Genomic DNA, 23,070 nt, shown 5'->3' on the forward strand with positions numbered 1-23,070 from the left:
GATAACTAGTTTTTCCAGGCCTTCAAAGTAGGTTGTTGGAATTTTGATTGATATTCCATTGAATTTGTAGATCAGTTTGGGTAGAATTGACATGTTAACAACATTCAACCTTCCTGACCATGAGCATAGAATGTCTTTATATCTATTTAGGTCATTTTTTATTTCTTTTAGCAATGCTTTGTAATTTTCTGTATATAACTCCTTCACATTCCTAATTAGGCTTATTCCTAGATAACTGATTCTTTTGGTCTCTGTTTTGAATGAAAAATTTTCCTTAATTGTATCCTTAGTTCGTTGTTTGTGTATAGAAACATTACTGAGTTTTCTACATTAATCTTGTGTCATGCCACCTTGTTGAATTTATTAGCTCAAGTAGCTTTTTTTTATTTTTTATTTTTTTATTTTTAAATTTATTAATTTAAAAAAATTTAACAAATGAAATAAAACATTAACATAGATAAACAGTAATTCACAATATTGTCACTTAGTTGCATATTCATGATTTCTTAGAACATTTGCATCCATTCAGAAAAAGAAATAAAAACACAATAGAAAAAGAAATACAACGAAAACAGAAAAAAAAAAGATTATACCTACCATACCCCTTACCCCTTGCTTTCACTGATCACTAGCATTTCAAACTAAATATATTTTAACGTTTGTTCCTCCTATTATTTATTTTTATTCCATATGTTCTACTCTTTTGTTGATATGGTAGATAAAAGGAGCATCAGACACAAAGTTTTCACAATCACACAGTCACATTGTGAAAGCTATATCATTGTTCAATCATCTTCAAGAAACGTGGCTACTGGAACACAGCTCTACATTTTCAGGGCATTCCCTCCAGCCTCTCCATTACATCTTGAATAACAAGGTGATATCTACTCAATGCGTAAGAATAACCTCCAGGATAACCTCTCGACTCTGTTTGGAATCTCTCAGCCATTGACACTTTGTCTCATTTCACTCTTCCCCCTTTTGGTTGAGAAGATTTTCTCAATCCCTTGAGGCTGAGTTTTAGCTCATTCTAGGGTTTTTCTCAATCCCTTGATGCTGAATCTCAGTCAAGTAGCTTTTTTAAAAAAAAAATTTTTTCATTGAGGAATCTTCATACACATACAGACCATCCAAGTATATAATCAGAGGCTCACAGTATCATCACAAAGTTATTTGTTCATCATCATGATCATTTTTAGAACATTTGCATCACTCCAGAAAAAGAAAAAGAAAAAACACATACATCCCCTATTGTGCTGGTTTGAAAGGAATATGCCCCCTAGAAAAACCATGTTTTAATCAAAATGCCATTTCATAAAGGTAGAATAATCCCTATTCAATACTGTATGGTTGAAATTGTAATCATATCATCTCCCTGGATAATGTGATTTAGTTAAGGGTGGTTGTTAAGCTGGATTAGGTGACGACATGTGTCTACCCTTTTGGGTGAGTATTGATTGTTTTATTGGAGTCCAGTAAAAGAGGAAACATTTTGGAGAATGAGATTCAGAGAGAGCAGAGCAGAACAACATAGCTACAAGAAGCCGAAGTCTACCAGCCAGCGACCTTTGGAGATGAGGAAGGGAAATGCCTCCTGGGGAGCTTCATGAAACAGGTAGCCAGGAGAAGAAGCTGGCAGATGACACCCTGTTCACCATGTGCTCTTCCAGATGAGAGAGAAACTGTGACCATGTTCACCGTGTGCCTTTCCAGATGAGAAAGAAACTCTGACCGTGTTTACCATGTGCCCTTCCACTTGAGAAAGAAACCCTGAACTTCATCAGCCTTCTTGAACCAAGGTATCTTTCCCTGGATGCCTTTGATTGGACATTTCTATAGACTTGTTTTAATTGGGACATTTTCTCAGCCTTAGAACTGTAAACTAGCAACTTATTAAATTCCCCCTTTTAAAAACCATTCCGTTTCTGGTATATTGCATTCCAGCAGCTAGCAAACTAGAACAGATTTTGGTACCAGCAAGTGGGGCGCTTCTGCTGTGACTTGCAAATATCAAACATGTTGGAACGGCTTTTTATATGGATAAGGGGAAGATTCTGGAAGAGTTGTGAGGAGCTTGATAGAGTAGGCCTAGAATGCTTTGAAGAAACTGTTGGTAGAAATATGAACTCTAAAGATACTGCTGAGCAGGCTTTAGACAGAAATGAGGCATGTGCTATTGCAAACTGTAAGGAAGGCGATCATTGTTTTAAAATAGATAATCTGGCAAAATTGACTAGTGGTTTTGGCTGGAAGGCAAATTTTCAAAGTCATGAACTTGGGTATTTAGCAGTAGAGATCTCCAAATTAAATATGGAAAGTTCAGCCTTGTTTTTCCTCACAGCTTATAGTGAAATGCGGCAGGAGAGAGAGAAGCTGAAAACTGAACTCTTGGGTACAGAGAAACCAGAAATTGATGTCCTGAAAAATTCTGGGCTTCCAGGAAGGGAGACCCCAGAGAATAGTGCCCTGTGTGAGGGTTTAACCAAATGTGAAACCAGTCAGCCATTTCAGAGAAAGTCAGGATTGGACTTAGAGTTATCCAGGAAGGATTTGTGGAAACTCCTTATGTCTGATGGGCATGATCCAAGGCTACTGCATAGAAAGCCAACGAGAGTGCTGTGAGACCTGTATAAACAGAGCTGCTGCCAGTCTGGACTGGGGGGTTTAGAGAAGGGACACATTGAAGGAAAAATAACTTCAGAGGTAAGACCGTGGAGACTGAGGTCTGAAGTCAGGGAGCCTCAGGCCAGGAGAGCGGACCCACCCAAGCCCACTGAGAGGGTGAATTTGCCCCAAAGGCAGAGAATGGGCCTTCCACTTGGTTGCAGTTGAAAAGTCATGCCGCCTCAGGCCTTGGAGAGGGTGAAACACATTCCTTGGGGTTTGGGGAGAGCTTGGCTGCCACCACATGGAGGGGTTGAGCATGTGCCCCAGAGATGGCAGAGAGTCTGGGTGCGGCCCCAATGCTTGGAGAGGGTGGAGCCTATAAAAAAGGTGGTCTCCCCAGTATCTCCCAAGGTTGCATTCAGAGAGAGGCAAGCTTCTGTGTAGGTCCTTGGAAAGGGTGGGACTGCCGCTTTCAGAAGCCCTGAAGATAAATGACTCTCAGACTTTGAAATCTAATGGACTTTGCCCTGTGGATTTTCAAAACTGTATGGGTCTGGTGACCCCTGTGTTCCTTCCTCCCTATGGAAATATGTATATATATCCCATGACTGGTCCTCCTTTGTATGTTGGCAGCAAATAACTTGTTATAAGTTTTCAAAGGTCCAGAGCCAGAGAACTGTGCCTTAGAACAGACCAGGCCTGTAACTAACTTTGATAGGAGTTTATACTGTTTCTAACTTTGTATTTCATTTGTATTGCTCATGAAATGGTTTAAGGATTTCTGATATTATTATGAAATTAATGTGTTTTGTATATGGGAAAAATGTGTCTTTTTAGGGGCCAGAGGGTGGAATGTGCTGGTTTGAAAGAAATATGCCCCATAGAAAAGCCATGTTTTAATCAAACTCCCATTTCATAAAGTTAGAATAATCCCTATTCAAGAGTGGTTGTTAAACTGGATTAGGTGATGACATGTCGCCACCCATTTGAGTGGGTCTTGATTGGTTTATTGGAGTCCTGTAAACAAGGAAACATTTTGGAGAATGAGAGATTCAGAGAGAGCAGAGCAGAATAACATAGCTACAAGAAACTAAAGTCCACCAGCCAGCGACCTTTGGAGATATAGAAGGGAAATTCTTCCTGGGAAGCTTCATGAAACAGGAAGCCAGGAGAAGAAGCTGGCAGATGACACCGTGTTCACCATGTGCTCTTCCAGATGAGAGAAAAACTGTGACCATGTTCACCATATGCCTTTCCAGATGAGAAAGAAACTCTGACTATGTTTACCATGTGCCCTTCCACTTGAGAGAGAAACCCTGAACTTCATCAGCCTTCTTGAACCAAGGTATCTTTCCCTGGATGCCTTTGATTGGACATTTCTATAGACTTGTTTTAATTGGGACATTTTCTCAGCCTTAGAACTGTAAACTAGCAACTTATTAAATTCCCCCTTTTAAAAGCCATTCCATTTCTGGTATATTTTATTCTGACAGCTAACAAACTAGAACACCTATCCTTTACCACTCCCTCTCATTGACCATTAGTATTTCAGTCTACCCAATTTTCTGTTTACCCTCTACACCCCCCCATTATTTATTTGTTTATTTTTCCTCATTGTTTTTAACTCATCTACCCATATCCTGAATAAAAGAAGCATCAGACACAAGGTTTTTACAAACACACAATCACATTCTAAAAGCTATATAGTTCTACAGTCTTCTTCAAGAATCAAGGCTACTGGTACACAGTTCAGTAGTCTCAAGTAATTCCCTCTAGCCACTCCATTGCATCATAATCTGAAATGTGATATCTGTATAATACATAAGAATAACCTCCAGGATAACCTCTTGGCTCTGTTTGAAATCTCTCAGCCACTGAAACTTTATTTGGTCTCATTTCTCTCTTCCCCCCTTTTTGTCATAAGGCTTTCTCAATCCCTATGATGCTGGGTCCAGGCTTATCCTGGGAGTTCTGTCCCACGTTGCCAGGGAGATTTACCACCCTGGGAATCATGTCCTGTGTATGGGGGGATGGCTATGAGTCTACCTACCAAATTGGCTTAGAGAAAGAGGCCACATATGAGCAACAGAAGAGACTTTCTGGGGCATAACTAGGCATAATTACAAATAGGTTTAGAATCTCATTTGCAGGATTAAACTTCTTAGGGTCAAATCCCAAGATTGAGGGCTCAGCATACTGAATTGGTTATCCTTAGTGCTTGCAGGAATATCAGGATTTCCCCAGATGGGGAAATTGAACATTTCCTCCTTTCTCCCCAATCCCCCAAGAAGGCTTTGCAAATACTTTTTTTTATTCACTGCCCTGATTACTCTGGAATATATCAGGGCATCACACTGACCTGTACAAACCAACAAGATTCCTTGTAATTATGGTGTTTAAATAAACTGACAATGCAAGTTAAATTAGATAATGTGCTACCCAAAATAAAAAATTTGCACCAAATAAACATCTCTTCCTTTGGCCCACACAAAAATCGATGTTTTAAAATGTGGACCATATCATCCTTTACCTTGTATTCTGATTACCTTAGTCTTATCTTAATCAGCTTCCTTCATATCTATAGTCAAAGTCTGATCACTTTTTCAACTGTTTTAACAGTTACTATATGGGGTAATGCTGACTTTCATCCCTTCAGAGCTCTAACTCTGAGTCTCAGGTATCACACAAATACCTAAAGTTTTAGGGAATGACCAGGTTATAACAAATAGTTCAGTATCTCAGACTTTAGAAATTAACAGTTACAACTCCTGAATATATGTGACTGCTGTAAGAGCCTACAATTTAGGACCCTTCACCATAGCCCCCATCCTGATAACCCATGCATCTATTTTGTATGATGTACTCAAGTTGCTTTGTGGTAGATTTCTCAGGGTTTTCTAAGTATAGGATCATGTCATCTGCAAATAATGAAAATTTTCCTTCTTCCTTTCCTATCTGGATGCCTTTTATTTCTTACCCTAATTGCTCCAGCTAGAACTTCTTGTACAGTGTTGAATAATATTGGTAACATTGGGCATCCTTGTCTCCTTCCTGATCTTAGGGGGAATGCTTTAAGTCCCTTACCATTAAGCGTAATGCTGGCTATGGGTTTTTCATATATGCCCTTTATGATACTGAGGAAGTTTCCTTCAGTTCCTACCTTGAAGTGTTTTTATCAGAAAAGGGTGGTAAATTTTGTCAAATGCTTTTTCAGCGTCAGTTGATAATGATCATGTGATTTTTCCCTTTTGATTTGTTAATGTACTGTATTACATTGATTTTCTTGTGTTGAACCACCCTTGCATTCCTGGTATAAACCCCTGTTGGCTGTAGTATATAATTCTTTTTGTGTTTTGTTAGATTTGATTTGCTACTATTTTGTGAAAAATGTTTACATCTATGTTCACTAAGGAGATTGGTCTGTAGTTTTCCTTTCTTGTAGTATCTTTATCTGGTTTTGGTATTAGAGTGATGTTAGTTTCATGAAATGAGTTAGGTAGCATTCCTTTTTCCTCAGTTTTTTGGAAGAGTTTGAGCAGGATTGATGTTAGCTCTTTTTGGAATGTTTGATAAAATTCCCTATGAAGCCATCTGGGTCTAGGCTTTTCTTTGTAGGAAGAATTTTCATGACTGATTGAATCCCTTTACTTGTAATTGGTTTGTTGAGATCTTCTGTTTCTTCTTGAGTCTCTGTAGGTAGTTTGTGTGCTTCTAGGAATTTGTCCATTTCATCTATGTTTGGTTTGTTGGCATATAATTATTCTTAGTATTCACTTAAGATTTTTTTTTTTTTTTTTTTTTTTTTTTTTTTTTTTTTTTTTTTTGCATAGGCGGGCACCGGAAATTGAACCCAGGTCTCTGGCATGGCAGGTAGGAATTCTGCCACTGAGCCACCATTGCACTGCCTTCTCTTAAGATTTTTGAAATTCCTTCCGGATCCATGGTAGTGACTCCCCTCTCATTTCTGATTTTGTTTATTTACAACCTCTCTCTTTTTTTCTTCATTAGTCTAGCTAGGGGTCCATTGATTTCATTGATTTTTCTCAAAGAACCAAGTTTTGAATATGTCGATTCTTTCTGTTGTTTTCTTGTTGTTCAATTTGTTTATTTCTTCTTCAATCTTTGTTATTTCTCTTCTTTTATTTGCTTTGGGGTTAGTTTGTTATTCTTTCTCTTAATTCTCTAGTTGTCGATTTTTGTTCATTATTCTTTTGTAATATAGGCAATTAAGGCAATAAGTATCCTTCTCTGCACTGCCTTTGGCACATTCTATAAATTCTGATGTAGTGTATTCTCATTATCATTTTTCTCCAGATATTTGCTGATATCTCTAGCAATTTCTTCTTTGACCCACTGATTATTTAAGAGTGTGTAATTTAATCTCTATATATTTGTGAAAGCTCTGTTTTTTTTTTGTGATTATTAATCCCCAGTTTCATTGTATTATAGTTAGAGAAGGTGCTTTGGATAATTTCAATCTTATTGCATTTATAAAGACTCATACTGTGTCCCAGCTTATGATCTATCCTGGAGAATGTTGCATGAGCAGTAGAGAAGAATATACATCCTAGTATTTTGTAGTGTAATGATCCATATATGTCTATTTGGTCTAATTCATTTATCACATTCTTTAGGTTCTTTATTTTCTTGTTGGTCTCTCAATGATTTTTCTGTATGCAATGGAAAATGGTGCATTGAAGTTTCCCACTATTATTGTTGGAATGTCTGTAGCTTCCTTCAGTTTTGTCAATGTTTGCTTCATGTACTTTGGAGCTCCTGAATGGGGATGTAGGCATTTATGATTGTTAATTTCCTCTTTGTGAATTTTCTCTTTTAGTAATATGTATTGTCCTTCTTTGTCTGTTATGATGTCTTTATATTTAAAGTCTATTTTATCTGATATTAGTATAGCTACTTCCACTTTCTTTTGTTTTCAGCTTGCATAGAAAATTTTTTTCCATCCTTTTACTTTCAATCTAATTGTGTCCCTGATTCTAAGATGTGTCTCTTGTAAACGGCTGTAGGTGGACCATATTTTTTAGGTAATTCTGTTCCTCTGTATCTTTTAATTGGTGAGTTTAGTCTGTTAACCTTCAAAGTTATTACTGTAAAAGTTTTTGAATTATCATTTTTTCCTTTAATTTTTATTCATCAGATCTATATATTCTTTTCTCTCTTTTTATCCTTGAAATTACTGTTACTGGTATTCTTCAATTCTGTGCCCTTTTCCAGAGCCCCCTCTCTTTCTTTTTTTTTTTTTTTATGATAGGACTCCCTTTATTCTTCTTGTAGGGTAGGTCTCTTGTTGAATATTTCTCTAAGTCTTTGTTTGTATTTGAAGATTTTAATCTCTCTCTCAGTTTTGAAGGACAACCTGGCTGGATAAATAATTATTGCTTGAAGCACTTGTTTAGGATCTTAAATATATCTTACCATTGCCTTCTTGCTTCCTTGGTGTCTTTTGAGTAGTCTGAACTCAGTCTTTTGTGTTTTCCCTTGTATGTAGTAGATCACTTTTCCTGTGCAGCTCTCAGGCCTTTCTGTTTCTCTTCAACATTGACAGTTTGATTAGTATGTGTCTTGGAGTTTGCCTATTTGTATTTATTCTGTTTGGACTTCATTGGGCCTCTTTGATTTGTGTATTGATGTCTTTTATAAGGGTTGGGAAGTTTTTCCCCAATTATATCTTCAACTAACTTTCCCAGCCCTTTTCTCCTTCTGGGACACTTATGATTCTTATATTTGTGGCCTCTTAGTTCATCAGTTCCCTAAGATCCACTTCCAATTTTTACGCCTTTCTTGCTATTTGTTCTTTTGTGCACTCTAGTTCAATTGCTCTCTCTTTTAGCTTACTTATTCTTCCTTCTGCTTCTTTGAATGTGCTCTCATCTGTCTCAGGTATATTTCTGATTTGGTCTACTATATCCTTCATCTCTGTAAGATCTGCCATTTTTCTATTTAATCTTTTGAATTATTCTTTATGGTCTGCTAGTGTCTCCTGATATACTTTATTTCTTTATAAATATCCATGAGTAGTTGTTCATATTCTGTGACCCCTCTGCCATTTTAATCTGATCTATTGATTGGGCCATTTCTGTTTGGATCTTCATATGCTTTGTGGTTTTTCTGTTGTTTTGGAGGCATTAGTGTCCTTCATTTGTCTAAAATTTTGTGTTTACTTGGTTTTGTGTTAAAGGTTTCCTTTTGCTATTAGTTTGTCAGTAATTCCCTGCCAAATGAAGGCCCAGATCTGATGTAGGGGTACAGTTCTACTTGAGAGTCTATTAATAGGTAGGCCTGGGTGCATGAGTGCTTCAGTGACAGAATGCCCACCTACCACACAGGAGACCTGGCTCAACTCCCAGCACATGCACCCAAAAAGTAGAATAAAAATATGAAAAAAAACAACAACCCAATAACAAAAACACATGTCTCACTACTATTAGGCTCCAAAGTCACAAAGGGACACCCCAAGATATATTGGGAGTGAACTCAGGCTTGTGCCTTCAGAAGGGAGAGAAAATGATTTTTAAAAATTAAGTAAATAATGTACAACAAAGTATAATAATAAAAAGCAAAAAATATGAAATAGAAAAATAAAAAATAAAAATGCATATATAAAAATATATATACAAATTAAGGAAATAAAAAGTAACAGTACTAAAAAATGTAGAAAAAAATATATTTAAAACAAAGGTAGAAAAGAAAATGGAAAAAGAAATAAAAAACCTAGGCAGATAGGGAGTCCACTTCCCAGCACTTACCACTTTTTACTAGTAGTTGGTACCCCTGAGGCACCTCCTCTCCTCAGTCCTGCGCCTTCCCAACTGCAGCAGCTGACCAGCACTTACTGCTGCTCATCAGTAGTTGCCACTCCTGGGGTACCTCTTCTTTCAGGCCTGTGCCTCCCTGACTGTGGCAGTATCTGGAGTGATGGCCTGCACGGTGGGGCGTTTGCTCCCAGCCTGCAGCATGGGGATGGCTAGTCCTGGTGCAGGGGATGGGGAAGCTGACCGCAGCACCCAGTGCCCAGCAGATCTGCCACATGCTGTGCCTAACAGGTTGACTATTTGTGTCTGCTGGCTGGGTGACTACTCCCAGAGCCTGACGGTGCAACTCTTGGCCGTGGCTGGTCAGGCCCTCCTCTGGACTCCCTGCAGGTACTTTCAGCTATGGAGCCATCCAGAGAGGTTTCCCCAACCAGCAGCTAGGGCAGGCTGGAGCGGAGGGATAGTCACTTCCCTCTGATTGGCCCCTCTCCACATGCTGCCTACTGCTTCTGGTGGGCACCATAGCAGATTTGACCCAACCCACTCTCTCCATCCAGATCCTCCTCCCCCACCTGGCCTTGATTTTTCTCAAAGAACCAAGTTTTGAATATGTTGATTCTTTCTGTTGTTTTCTTGTCGTTCAATTTGTTTATTTCTTCTTCAATCTTTGTTATTTCTCTTCTTTTATTTGCTTTGGGGTTAGTTTGTTGTTCTTTCTGTTAATTCTCTAGTCATCAATTTTTGTTCATTATTCTTTTGTAATATAGGCAATTAGGACAATAAGTATCCTTCTCTGCACTGCCTTTGGCACATTCCATAAGTTCTGATGTAGTGTATTCTCATATCATCACTCCAGCATCTGGAGTCATGGCCTGTGCTGTGGGGTGTTTGCTCCCAGCCTGCAGCATGGGGATAGCTAGTCCTGGTGCAGGGGGCGGGGAAGCTGACTGCAGCACCCATCACTCCAGATGCCACACCCTGGAGATCCTCTGAGATAACTCATTCCCCAGGACCACAGTCCTGGGTCATTCTCTTCCCCTTCCCTATCTGGTCCCACAGAGCAGGGGTAAATTCATTCCCTTGTTGGCTTTGCAAAGGTGATTTTTGAGGGTATAAATTTACAGTTCTAAGGCCATGAAAATGTCTAAATTAAGGCATCAAAAGGAAGATACCTTTTTTCAGGAAAGGCTGCTGGTTTCTGGGGTTCTTCTTCCACATGGGAAGGCAAGTGGGAGTGTCCACTGGTCCTTTTCTCCAAAATAGCACTGGGCGTATGTCTCTTAGCTTCTCTAAGCTGTTTCCAAAATGTCTTTGTGGGTGTTTTCTTTCTCTGAGCTCTCTTTCTCCCTGGGCTTTCTTAAAAGGACTCTAGTAAAGGATTAAGACCCACCTTGAATGGGCTGGGTCACATCTCCATGGAAACAACCTAATCAAAAGGTCACCCCTACAAGAATGGAGTAGGAGAAGGTAGGCTTTTCTGGGTTACATATCAGATTCAAACCAGCATGGGGTTCCTTATATATTCTGGATATTAAGCCTTTATCAGATATGTGGTTTCCAGATATATTCTCCCATTCTGTAGGTGTCTTTTCACTTTCTTGGTAATGTCTTTTGATGCACAGAAGGCTTTCAGTTTGGTCTTATCCAGTTTATCAGTTTTTTTTCTGTTGCTAGTGCTTTTTCTGTAAAATGTAAGAATCCACTTCTTAGTACAAGGTCCTGCAGATTTTCACTGATTTTCTTGTAACAGTTTTATAATTTTAGGTCTTACATTTAGGTCCTTGGTCCGTTGTGAGTTAACTTTTGTATATGGTTTGAAGTAGGGGTCTGATTTCATTATTTTGCATGAAATAATGCACTGATTGTTGAAGAGGTGGTCCCAGCACTATTTGTTGAAGAGGCTGTTCTTTCCCCATTGAGTTGAGTTGGCACCTGTTTTGGAAATCAGTTGGCCAGTCATGTGTGGGTTTATTTCTAAACTCTTAATTCTGTTTCATTGGTCTGTTTGTCCTTTTGCCAGTACCACAATGTTTTGATTACTATAGCTTTGTAATAAGTTTTTCTAATTGAGTAGTGATGTGAGTCTTCTCGCTTTGTTCTTTTCAAGATAGTGTTGGCTATTTGGGGCCCCTTGCAGTTCTGCCTGAATTTGATGATTGAGTTTTCCATTTCTGCAAAAATGGAATTTTGATCAGGATTGTGTTGAATCTTTAAATCACTTCTGTAGCATTGACAGTCTTAACAATATTAAATCTTTCAATCCATTAACACAAGAGTCTTTTTACTTTTTTTTTTGACTTTAATTTCTTTCTGTAATGGTTTGCAGTTTTCAGTGTACATGTCTTTTATGTCCTTGGTTAAATTTGTTCCTAGAGATTTTATTATTTTATATGTTATTATAAGTAGGATTGTTTCCCTAATTTCTTTTTTGAATGTTCATTGCTGGTATATAGAAGCACACCTGATTTTTGTTTGCTGACCTTGTGTTTTGCAACATTACTGAATTTATTAGCTCTAGTAGCTTTGTTTTAGATTTTTCAGGCCTTTCTGTATATCTAGAATCATGTCATCTGCAAATAGTTTTACTTCTTCATTTCTGATTTGGATTTTTTTTTTCTTGCCTAACTTCTTTGGCCAGAACTTTCAGTACAGTGTTGAATAACAGTGGTGACAGTGGGCATCCTTGTCTTTTTCTTGATTTTACAGGGAAAGCTTTCAGTCTTTTACATTTGTGTATGATGTTAATTGTGAGTTTCTCATAAGTGTCCTTTATCATTTTGAGGAAGTTTCCTTTTATTTCTCTTTTTTAAAGTTTTTTTTTTTTTGTCAAGACAGGGTACTTGATTTTGTCAAATGATTTTCTGCATTGCTTGAGATGATTGTGGTTTTATCCCTTAGTTTTTGTTGATATGTATTACATTAATTGATTTCCATTATTGAACCACCCTTGAATACTTGGGATAAAACCCACTTGATCAGGGCATATCATTCTTTTCATGTGCTGTTGGATTTGACTTATAAGTATTTTATTTAGGATTTTTGCATCTATATTTATTAGAGCAATTGATCTGTAATTTTATTTTATTTTCTTTATCTGGCTTTGGTTTTGGGGTGATGTTGGCCTCATAGAATGATCTAGGTAGTGTTCCCTCCTGTTTGATTTTATGGAAGACGTTAAGCAGGATCGGAATTAATTCTTCATGGACTGTTTGGTAGAATTCACCTTTGAAGACATGTGGTCTTTTTTGATGGCTGATTCAGTCTCTTTACTTGTCTGTTGAAATCTTGTTTCCTCTTGAGTCAGTGTATGTTGTTTGTGGGTTTCTAGGAATTTGTCCATTTCATCTGGGTTCTCTAATTTGTTGGCATAACAGTTATTCATGGTATCTTTTTAGGATCATTTTTATGTTTTTGGCATCAATAGTAGTGTCCCCCCTCATTTCTGATTTTATTTATTTGTAACTTCTTTCTTTTATTCCTTGTCAATCTAGCTAAGGACTTGTCAATTTTATTGATCTTTTCAAAGAACCCTTTTGGTACTGCCTTTAGTACATCCCATAAATTTTGATATGTTGCATTTTCAGTTTCATTTGCCTCAAGATGTTTACTGATTTCTCCTGTAATTTCTTCCTTGACCCACTGGTTGTTTGAGAATGTGTTGTTGAGCTTCCATGTAATTGTGAATATTCTGGCTCTCTGCCTTTTACTGATTTCCAACTTCATTCCTTTACGATCTGAGAAGGTGTTTTGTATGATTTTAATCTTTTTGAATTTATTGAGAATTGCCTTGTGACCCAGCATATGGTCTATCCTTGAGAATGATCTGTGAGCGCTTGAGAAACGGTGTATCCTCCTGTTGTGGGGTGTTATGTTCTATAGATGTCTGTGAAGTTTCCTTCGTTTATTGTATTATTCAAATTGTCTGTTTCTTTATTGATCCTCTGTCTAGATGTTCTATCCCTTGATGAGAGTGTGGAAGTGAAGTCTCCAACTATTATGGTAGAGGTGGTAGAGGTGTCCGTTTCTCTTTTCAGTGTTTGCTTCATGTATTTTTGGAGCACTCTGACTTGGTGTATAAACATTTATGATTGGTATGTCTTCTTGTTGAATTGTTCCTTTTATTAGTAGTGCCCTTCTTTGTCTCTTTTAATTGTTTTACATTTGATGTCTAATTTGTTGGAAATTTGTATAGCTAATCTGCTATTTTTTTATTGCATTTGCATGAAATATCTTTTCCAAACCCTTCACATTTTGCCTATGTTTGTCCTTGGGTCTAAAATACGTCTCCTGTAGACAGCATATAGATGGGTCCTGTTTTTAAATCCATTTTGCTAGTCTATGCTTTTTGATTGGGAAGTTTAACCCATTAACATTTAGTGTTATTACTGTCAGGGCAGTATTTACTTCTACCATTTTGTCTTTTGGATTTTATATGTTACCTAATTTTTCCTCTTTTTGCCTTTACTGATAGTCTTCATTTCTACACTCTTCTCCACTCCTTTCTCTCCTGTTTTTTTCCTATCTGCCACTTATGGTCCCTTTAGTATTTCTTGCAGAGCCAGTGTCTTGGTCACAAATTATCTCAGTGATTTATTTTGCCCAAAAATGTTTACTGTCTCCCTCATTTTTGAAGGACAATTTTGCTGGATATAGAATTCTTGGTTGGCAGTTTTTCTCTTTTAGAATCTTTAATATGTGTATTAGTTAGGGTTCTCTAGAGAAACAGAACCAACAGGGAACACTTGCAAATATAAAATTTATGAAAGTGTCTCACGTGACCGTAGGAACGCAGAGTCCAAAATCCACAGGGCAGGCTGCGAAGCCGATGACTCCAATGGATGGCCTGGATGAACTCCACAGGAGAGGCTCACCAGCCAAAGCAGGAATGGAATCTGTCTCCTCTGAGTCCTCCTTAAAAGGCTTCCCATGATTGGATTTAGCATCACTAATTGCAGAAGACACTCCCCTTTGGCTGATTACAAATGGAATCAGCTGTGGATGTAGCTGACGTGATCATGACCTAATCCTATGAAATGTCCTCATTGCAACAGACAGGCCAGCGCTTGCCCAATCAGATGAACAGGTACCACAACTTGGCCAAGTTGACACCTGTCCCTAACCATGACAATATGTCATACCTGTGTCTTCTTGCCTCCATGGTTTCTGCTGAGACATCTTTGCATAGTCTTATTGGGCTTCCCTTATATGTGATGGATTGCTTTTCTCTTGCTGCTTTTGAAACACTTTCTTTCTCTTTGACATCTGATATTCGGGTTAGTAAGTGTCTTAGAGTACATTCTGTTTGAGGTATGCTGCACTTCATGGATCTGTAATTTTAAGTCTTTCTTAAGAGTTGGAAAATTTCCAGTGATAATTTCCTCTATTAGTCTTTCTCCTTTTTCCCTTCTCTTCTCCTTCTGGGACACCCACATCATGTATATTCTTATTTCATGTTTTTGTTCAATTCCTGATTCCCTGCTCCTATTTTTCCATTCTTTTCCCTGTATTTTCTTTTGCTTGTCGGACTTGAGATGTCCCATCCTCCAGTTCAATAATCCTTTCTTCTATCTCTTGAAATCTAACATTATAGGTTTACATTTTTTTTTTCAATTCTTCTACTGTGCCTTCATTCCCATAAGTTCTGTGATTTCTTTTTTCAGACTTTTGATTTCTTGTTTTTCTTTACCCAGTGTGTTTTTTATGTCTTCCCTCAAGTCATTGATTTGATTGTTTTTTAATTAATTAATTTTTTAAACTTGAAACATACAGACATGAACATTCTTACCATATGATCATTCCATTCCTGATATATAATCAATAACTCACAGTATCTTCCCACAGTTTTATATTCATCATCACAATCATTTCTTAGAACATTTGCATCAATTCAGAAAAAGAAACAAAAAGAAAAAAAAAAATTCATACATACTGTACCCGTTACCCCTCCCTTTCTTTGGTCACTAGCATTTCAATCTACTCAATTTATTTTAACATTTGTTCCCCTTATTATTTATTTATTTTTAATCCATATGTTTTAACTCATCTGTCCATAAGGTAGATAAAAGGAGCATCAGACACAAGGTTTTCACAATCACAAAGTCAAACTATGAAAGCTATATCATATAGTCATCTTCAAGTAACATAGCTACTGGAACACAGTTCTACATTTTCAGGCGCTTCCCTCCAGTCTCTCCATTACATTTTTATTTTTTTCCTTGTTTTTAAATTAATAAAACCAATCAACATACAATATAAACATTCTTTTTTTGTTTTCATCACATAGTTGTATATTCATCATCATGATCATTTCTTAGAACATTTGCATCAATTCAGAAAAAGAAATAAAAACAGGCAAAAATTCATACATACCATACCCCTTACCCCTCCCTTTCATTGATCACTAGCATTTCAATCTGCTAAATTTATTTTAACATTTGTTCCCCCTGTTATTTATTTTTAATCCATATGTTTTCCTCATCTGTCCATAAGGTAGATAAAAGAATCATCAGACATAAGGTTTTCACAATCACACAGTCACATTGCAAAAGCTGTATCATTACACAATCATCTTCAAGAAACATGGCTACTGGAACACAGCTCTACCTTTTCAGGCACTTCCCTCCAGCCTCTCTGTTATGCCTTAGCTAAAAAGGTGATACCTATTTAATGCGTAAGAATAACCTCCAGTGTATCCTCTCGACTCTGTTTGGAATCTCTCAGCCATTGACAGTTTATTTTGTCTCATTTCTCTCTTCCCCCTTTTGGTCAAGAAGGTTTTCTCAGTCCCTTGGTGCTGAGTCCCAGCTCATTCCAGGATTTCTATTCCATGTTGCCAGGAAGGTCCACACCCCTGGGAGTCATGTCCCATGTAGAGAGGGGGAGGATGGTGAGTTTGCTTATTTTCTTGGCTGGGAGAGAGGCCACATCTGAGCAACAAAAGAGGTTCTCTTGGGGGTGACTCTTAGGCCTAATTTTAAGTAGGCTTAGCGTATCCTTTGTGGGGTTAAGTTTCATATGAACAAACCCCAGGATTGGGGCTCAGCCTATTGCTTTGGTTGTCCCCACTGCTTGTGAGAATATCAAGAATTCTCCAATTGGGGAAGTTGAATTTTCTCCCTTTCTCACCATCCCCGCAAGGGGACTTTGCAAATACTTTTTTCTTCACTGTTCAAATCACTCTGGAATTTATTGGGGCATCACTCTGGACAAACCTACAAAATCTTATGCCCTACTCATGTAGGTTCTTGTACTTATGGCTTTCAACTAAGCTGTCCGCACAAGTTACATCAAAAACTGCACAAGTCAAAATATATATTTTTTTTTGCTTTAATAAATTTTTTTTGCTTTAATTTCACACATTAAGTTGAAATTTTAAAATATTAATTACCATCTGTTTTCAACACCCTGCAGTATTGACATTCCTTTGTTCTTCCTCATGCAAAAACATTTTTAAGTTTGTACATTTAGTCACTATCATTATACACTAGGCATTCCTTGATTATACCATTTCAGTCTTTATCGTCTTTCTTTCTGATTTCATTTGTGCCCCCAGCCCTCCTCCCTCTATCATTCTCACATTCATATTCATTCAGTGTTCTAACATTATTGTCTAATAAACATCTTTTAACATTTGATCAAGCATGCAGAATATCAGAAAGATAAAAGATTTGAACAACGCAATTTATTGACTTGATCAGTGGACATATTAAAACACTACACTCAGAAATTGGAGAAGACACATTATTTTCAAGCATTATTTTCAAATATAGGAAACATGTTTGTCCATAAAGGAGGTACTTAAATGTGAATATCAAACTTTTAAAACTTTTAAGAAGAAACTATAACATACTATATTTATGATCTCAGGGTAGAGAAGGTAATAATTTTTTCAACAGTATAATGAAGCATGTATCATAAACAGATTGATAAAGTTGATTACGTTAAAATTAAGAACTTTTATTAATCAAAAGACTCTATATAAAAAAGACACTCAGTATCAGTTGCATCTCACCCATCCCCATCTCCTTATGCTTTATCCCTTCCCTCCAATACAGAAGTTGCTTTCCTCATTAAGGCTGCTTGCTGGAAACCTTACAGGTCTGTTTTCAGTTGTAAGTCACTGTTAGGTCCCCATCAAGGTATTGAGGATGTTCCCAGTGAGAGTGCTGCCCATGGTAGCTACCAAGCTCCTATCTCTACAGAACCAGTGACATTTAAATTCAACAATTCTGCTATCCCAAGATTCTGGGAAATCAAAATGTAGTTCATTAGAAACAAAGGCAGTCAGTCACCGCTCAGGCATCTGGGTGTCAACTCATGACTCTGAAGAGAGAACAAGATCTAATTCCTGCACTTCTTGAAGTTGGTATTGATGCCTCTTAATCTCATAAGAGAAATAACCATTGCTGCCTATGTCTGTTCGCCCTTCTTTTCATAGCAGCGCCTTGAATTTCCTCCCAAGAACCATTCTTTCCCCACTCAGTTGCACATGCCCACTGTGGAGACAGTGGCCTGAACAAATGTGACATCTGGTACCATTTTTATAGCACAAGAGAGTTGGGGCTAAACCAAAGCAAGCAGAACCTGGAAATGCAGAGGAAAACAAAACAGAGTCTAGCAGTATTGTGTTCCTTCATCAAGCCACACCTGAAACCAAGCCTAGTTACAATAGGTGAATTCATTCATTCAGAAATGTTTGTGGAATACTTCTATGTACTATCCTCTCTACAAAAGCCAGAGACACAATGCAGTCCTTGTTCTCAAAATGGTTTGCCCAAATGTAAAAAGGCAGTGGCCATTCACTGTGATAAGTACTGAAACAAGGGCGTGACAGAGCAGCATGGGGTTCTCCTAGAACAGAGATCTAACTCAAAGGAATGAGTTCTGTTTTGTAGGGGAGGAAGTGTTTGAGATATTTGGCTAGATTTTTCCTGTGGTCAGTTACATGTATATTCACTGATTACTGTAAAGAGCACTGGCAGTCATGCACATGAGCCGTCCTAACCTCTCAGCTCTGTAATGTATCCTAGATGAGGAGTTTTATTCTCCAGGCTGCCCTCTTCCATAGCACACCAGGAGCTTAGATTTTGCTACCTATCATGGTTTGCCAACCCCCAACCAAAACCATTCCTACCAATCCTAAAGAATACCTAGGACCCTATCTGAGGTTCTACAAAGCTTCCATGCACTATAATTACTTTCCAGAAATCTATAACTGCCAGATGGGTTCCTAGGTCAGATAAGTCCTGAAACCCAGAGGGGCCAGCCTCTCCAGAACATCAACTAGTTCCATCCCGCATCCCATATTCTTTTTTTTTTTTTTTTTTTTTTTTTTTTTTTTTTTTTAAAGGAAAGACAGAGAGAAGGAAGGAAGGATAGAAGGAAGGAAAGAAGGAAGAAAGGGAAACATTTTCTTGTTTTATTGTATTCTGTTTCTCCGATTTTTGTTACATGGGCTGGGGCCGGGAATCGAACCGAGGTCCTCCGGCATAGCAGGCAAGCACTTTGCCCGCTGAGCCACCGCGGCCCGCCCCGCATCCCATATTCTTGACAGGCCCTTCCAAAATGGAAAAGTTAGAATGGGCAGAGCCCAAATACCCCTAAAGATTGGGAGAACAATCAAAGGAGAAGGTGGAGTTATACAGAGAAGATAGGAGTTATCAAGTGAGTATGATTGCTGAATCATTATACTGATATTTCTTTTTGTTTCCAGTGTCTTGAAGCAGTTAGGAGTAAAAACCTAAAAGTGTGTTTTTATAACTCATACATTGCGGTGTGCTTTGACATTTATTGCTTTTTAGTATATGGTTTTTTTTTCACAATAAATAAAAGAAGCCAGTCACAAAAGGTTACATATTGTATGAGTTTATTTATATATTATGTTCAGAATAGGCAGCTCTAGAGAAACAAAAGTAGATTAGTAGTTAGTGTGGGTGAGATGGGGAATTGTGGGTGACAACTAAAGCATATGAATTTCTTTTGGGGGCGATGAAAATATCCTAATATTGATTGTGGTTATCTCTGTGAATATACTAAAAGTCACTGAATTACACACTTTGGGTGAATATATGCTATGTGAATTATATCTCAGTAAAGCTGCTGGAGTATTGCTGAAAGAAATTCTTTAGGCTCAAGAGAAATACCAGTGGAAAGTGATCTTCTGGAGGGACTGAAGAATATAAAAAATGAGAGTGGAGTATTCAGATTTTATTGCAAAATTACAGAAGTTCAGAACAAAATCTAAGCTCCTGTTTATTTGTTTTGAATCTGCAGATTTTATTGAGATATATTAAATAGCATATATTCTATCCCAAATAAATACTCAGTGCCTCACAGTATTCTAACTTAGTTTTACCATTATTATCCATCTCAATTTTAGACAATTTTCATTCCTCAAAAACAAACAAAAAAATAGACACACCACACCAGAGAAAACCCCAAACATCCCATAACTCATCCCCTGCCCCAGTTATATACCTATGGTAATATTGTGGTACAAGTGAGGTTGTCCTTTTGAATATAGCATACAACTGGTAGTTTTTTGCTATACCACTCTATTATTAACTTCTTTGTACAAGTGTCATGCCTTTGATGTAGTTCATGCAAGAACATATATATTTGTAGTGCCCAGCTGTGAGATACATGACTTTAAACAACCCCTTTGAATTATATTCACCTTCATTCAGTATGGCACTGTTATTGTAGAAGTGTCCATTGATCCCTTCAACTTTGCCTCTTTTTACATCGTGTACTTTGGAGCTCCTTGATTGGGTGCATAAACATGATTGTTATTTCTTCTTGGTAAATTGTCCTTTTTATTACTAGTGTCCTTCCTTGTCTCTTATGACATCTTTGCAATTTATAGTCTGTTTTGTCTGATATTAGTATAGCTACCCTTGTTTTGGTTATATTTAGGTGGAATACTTTTTTCCATCCTTTCACTTTCAATCTATTTGTATCTTTGGGTTTAAGATGAGTCTCTTGTAAAAATAGCATATAGATGGATCATACTTTTTAATCTCTTCTGCCGGACTGTATCTTTTAATTGGGGAGTTTAATCCATTCACGAACTTATTACTGTAAAGGTGGTATTTGAACCAACCATGCTATCCTTTTTTTATTTGTGAGATCTATTTTTCCCTGCTCTCTCTTTATCCTTTAAGTTGCCTTACTTCAATTCTGTGCTCTTCTTCAGAGATGTCTTCTTCCTTTTTTTTTTATCCACCTGACAGAGCTCCCTTTAGTATTTTTTGCGGGGCAAGTCTCTTGTTAACAAATTTTCTCAACATTTGTTTGTGAAAATTTTAAACTCTCCTTCACTTTTTTTTTTTTCATGGGTAAGCACCGGGAATCGAACCCAGGTCTCCAGCATGACAGGCAAGAACTCTGCCTGCTGAGCCACCATGGCCTGCCCTCTCCTTCGCTTTTGAAGGACACTTTTGCTGGATAGAGAATTATTGGTTGACAGTTTTCTCTTTCAGAATCTTAAATATGGCATAGCACTGCCTTCCTGCCTTCATGGTGCTTATTGAGCAATCACTACTTAGTCTTATATGACTTCTCTTATATGTAGTGAATTCTTTTTTCTTGCTGCTTTCAGGACTTTCTCTTTCTCTTCAGTATTTGACAATCTGATTAGTATGTGTCTATTTGAATTTATTCTATTTAGAGTTCATTGGGCTTCTTTGATTTGCATATGTATGTCTTTTTTGGGGATTGGGAAGTTTTCCCCAGTTAACTCCACAAATACTCATTGTAGCCCTGTTACTCTTCTCATTCTGGGACACCAGTGATTTTTATATTTGTGTGCTTCATGTTGTCCATTATTTCCTTGAGATCCAACTCAAAAATTTCCATCTTTTCACCATTTGTTCATTTCTGTGTTTGCCTTCAATTGATAGTTCTTTCTTCTGCTTCTTCAGATCTGCAGTTGTGTGTCTCTAGTATATTTTTAATTTGATCTCCAGTATTTTTCATTTCCATAAGCTCTGCTATTTTTCTATTTGCTCTTTCAAATTCTTCTTTATGTTTTTCTGATGTCTTCTTGATATCCTTTATGTCTTTAGCCAACCCATTGAAATTATTTTGGAGATTTATATGTACTGCTTTGATTAGTTTATTCAAATTCTTTTTATCCTCTGGCTTTTTAATTTTGTCATTTGGTTTGGCCATATCTTCTTGAATCTTCCTGTGCTTTGTTATTTTCTTCTGATTTCTTCTCTGATTATCTTGATAAGGTTCTTTTGAAAGTTGATTTCCCTAGCTCCCCAACGATTTTATAGTTGATTGAGTTTGTGTTGAAGTTCTCCTTTGGCTTTTGGTTTATCAGTAATTCCCAGTCAGACCAAGTCCACAGTCTCCTATGGGAGATGTAAGTCTATTTGAACATCTGTAGAAGATTTGGCAGGTCAGCAGTTTGCCAGAGTGCACTTTCCATGTCATCCAGCAGATGGCACCCTCGGGCCACCTCTTCCCCACAAGCCCACTTTTCCCTGATGTGGCAGCCGGCTGTGCAGGGTCCAAACCAGCTGAAAATCCAGTCAGTGTAGCAGGTTTCCATGAGTGCTGGAGACTACCGGTCCTGGAGGGGTGGGGGTGGGGGGCTGGGCACTGTGCACCTCAGAGAGACTCCGCTTGAGAGAGAGATGGGGTGGTGATTTCCGTACTTCCGAGTGGAAAAACCTCAGGCTGTGGGGCTGTTTCACCTTTCGCATCCCTTAGCCAGCTTGGAAGTGTTCTGTTATTCAGTGGCCTACAAGATTCTTGCCAGCTGTACACCCTGTGTACCTGTGGGCCATTGGGATGGGGGAGGAGCTCTTTGTGCTTCAGTGTCTCTCCCTCACATGTTCTTTCCTTTTCACCTGTGCAAGCTGTGAGCACTGTGGGCCTCCATGGAAAAGGGATAAAGGCAGCAGTACATAATGTCTCTCTCACCTGCTAATTGTCTGATCAGCTCTGTTCTGCATCCCCTCTCCTTCCAAGGGGAGGGTTGCCTGGTCTTCTCTCAAACCAGGTGCCCACAGTGGCCTTCCTCAGGGTTGGGAACTGGCACTGCACCCCACTGCAAGGTCTCTGGGTGTGATTAATATAAGTCTCTTGACATCTGGGTTCCTACATGAGCTCTCCCAGCTGTGAGACTGAAATATGACTCCCCAACTGGTTGCAGAGATGGGAATGCAGGCAGGAGTAGCTCTTCCCACATCTACTCTGGCATAGCAGCCAGACCCAGAGAGAGTCATGATTAAATAAATTCACCTTATCCTTTCAGTCATAATTTTTCTGCTATTTTGTCCTGGTTGTCCCTTACATAATGTGGAAATCCCTTCTCGCCCGTCAGACCCTACAGCTGCCGTCCTGGTTGTTTTCTGCCTTTTCTCTAGTTATTCCATGGTGGAGAATTTAGCTCTGCCTCTCCTGTTCTGCCATCTTCTTAGAAGTCTCCATTTTTTATTATTTAAGTAAAAATAGGGAACTGTTTTCTGGGGCATGATGAGAAACCATTAATATTAAGACGATTAGAAAAGTTATTTCTTCCTACTTCTTTTTTTTTTTTTTTCCAGTGTTTTTTTTTTTTTTTTATTAACGGAAAGAAAAAAAACAAAGAAATTAACACAACATTTAGAAATCATACCATTCTACATATGCACTCAGTAATTCTTAACATCATCACATAGATGCATGATCATTGTTTCTT

At 37.9% G+C, this 23,070-nt stretch overlaps 1 protein-coding gene across 7 annotated transcripts in view; it reads left to right on the forward strand.

Moving 5' to 3' along the window:
• Positions 1–23,070, forward strand: part of DOCK7 (dedicator of cytokinesis 7) — a 444,028-nt gene that overhangs the window by 36,567 nt on the left and 384,391 nt on the right. The window lies entirely within an intron of this gene.

Source organism: Tamandua tetradactyla, chromosome 2, assembly GCF_023851605.1.
Source record: "Tamandua tetradactyla isolate mTamTet1 chromosome 2, mTamTet1.pri, whole genome shotgun sequence".
NCBI classification, from domain to species: Eukaryota; Metazoa; Chordata; class Mammalia; order Pilosa; family Myrmecophagidae; genus Tamandua; species Tamandua tetradactyla.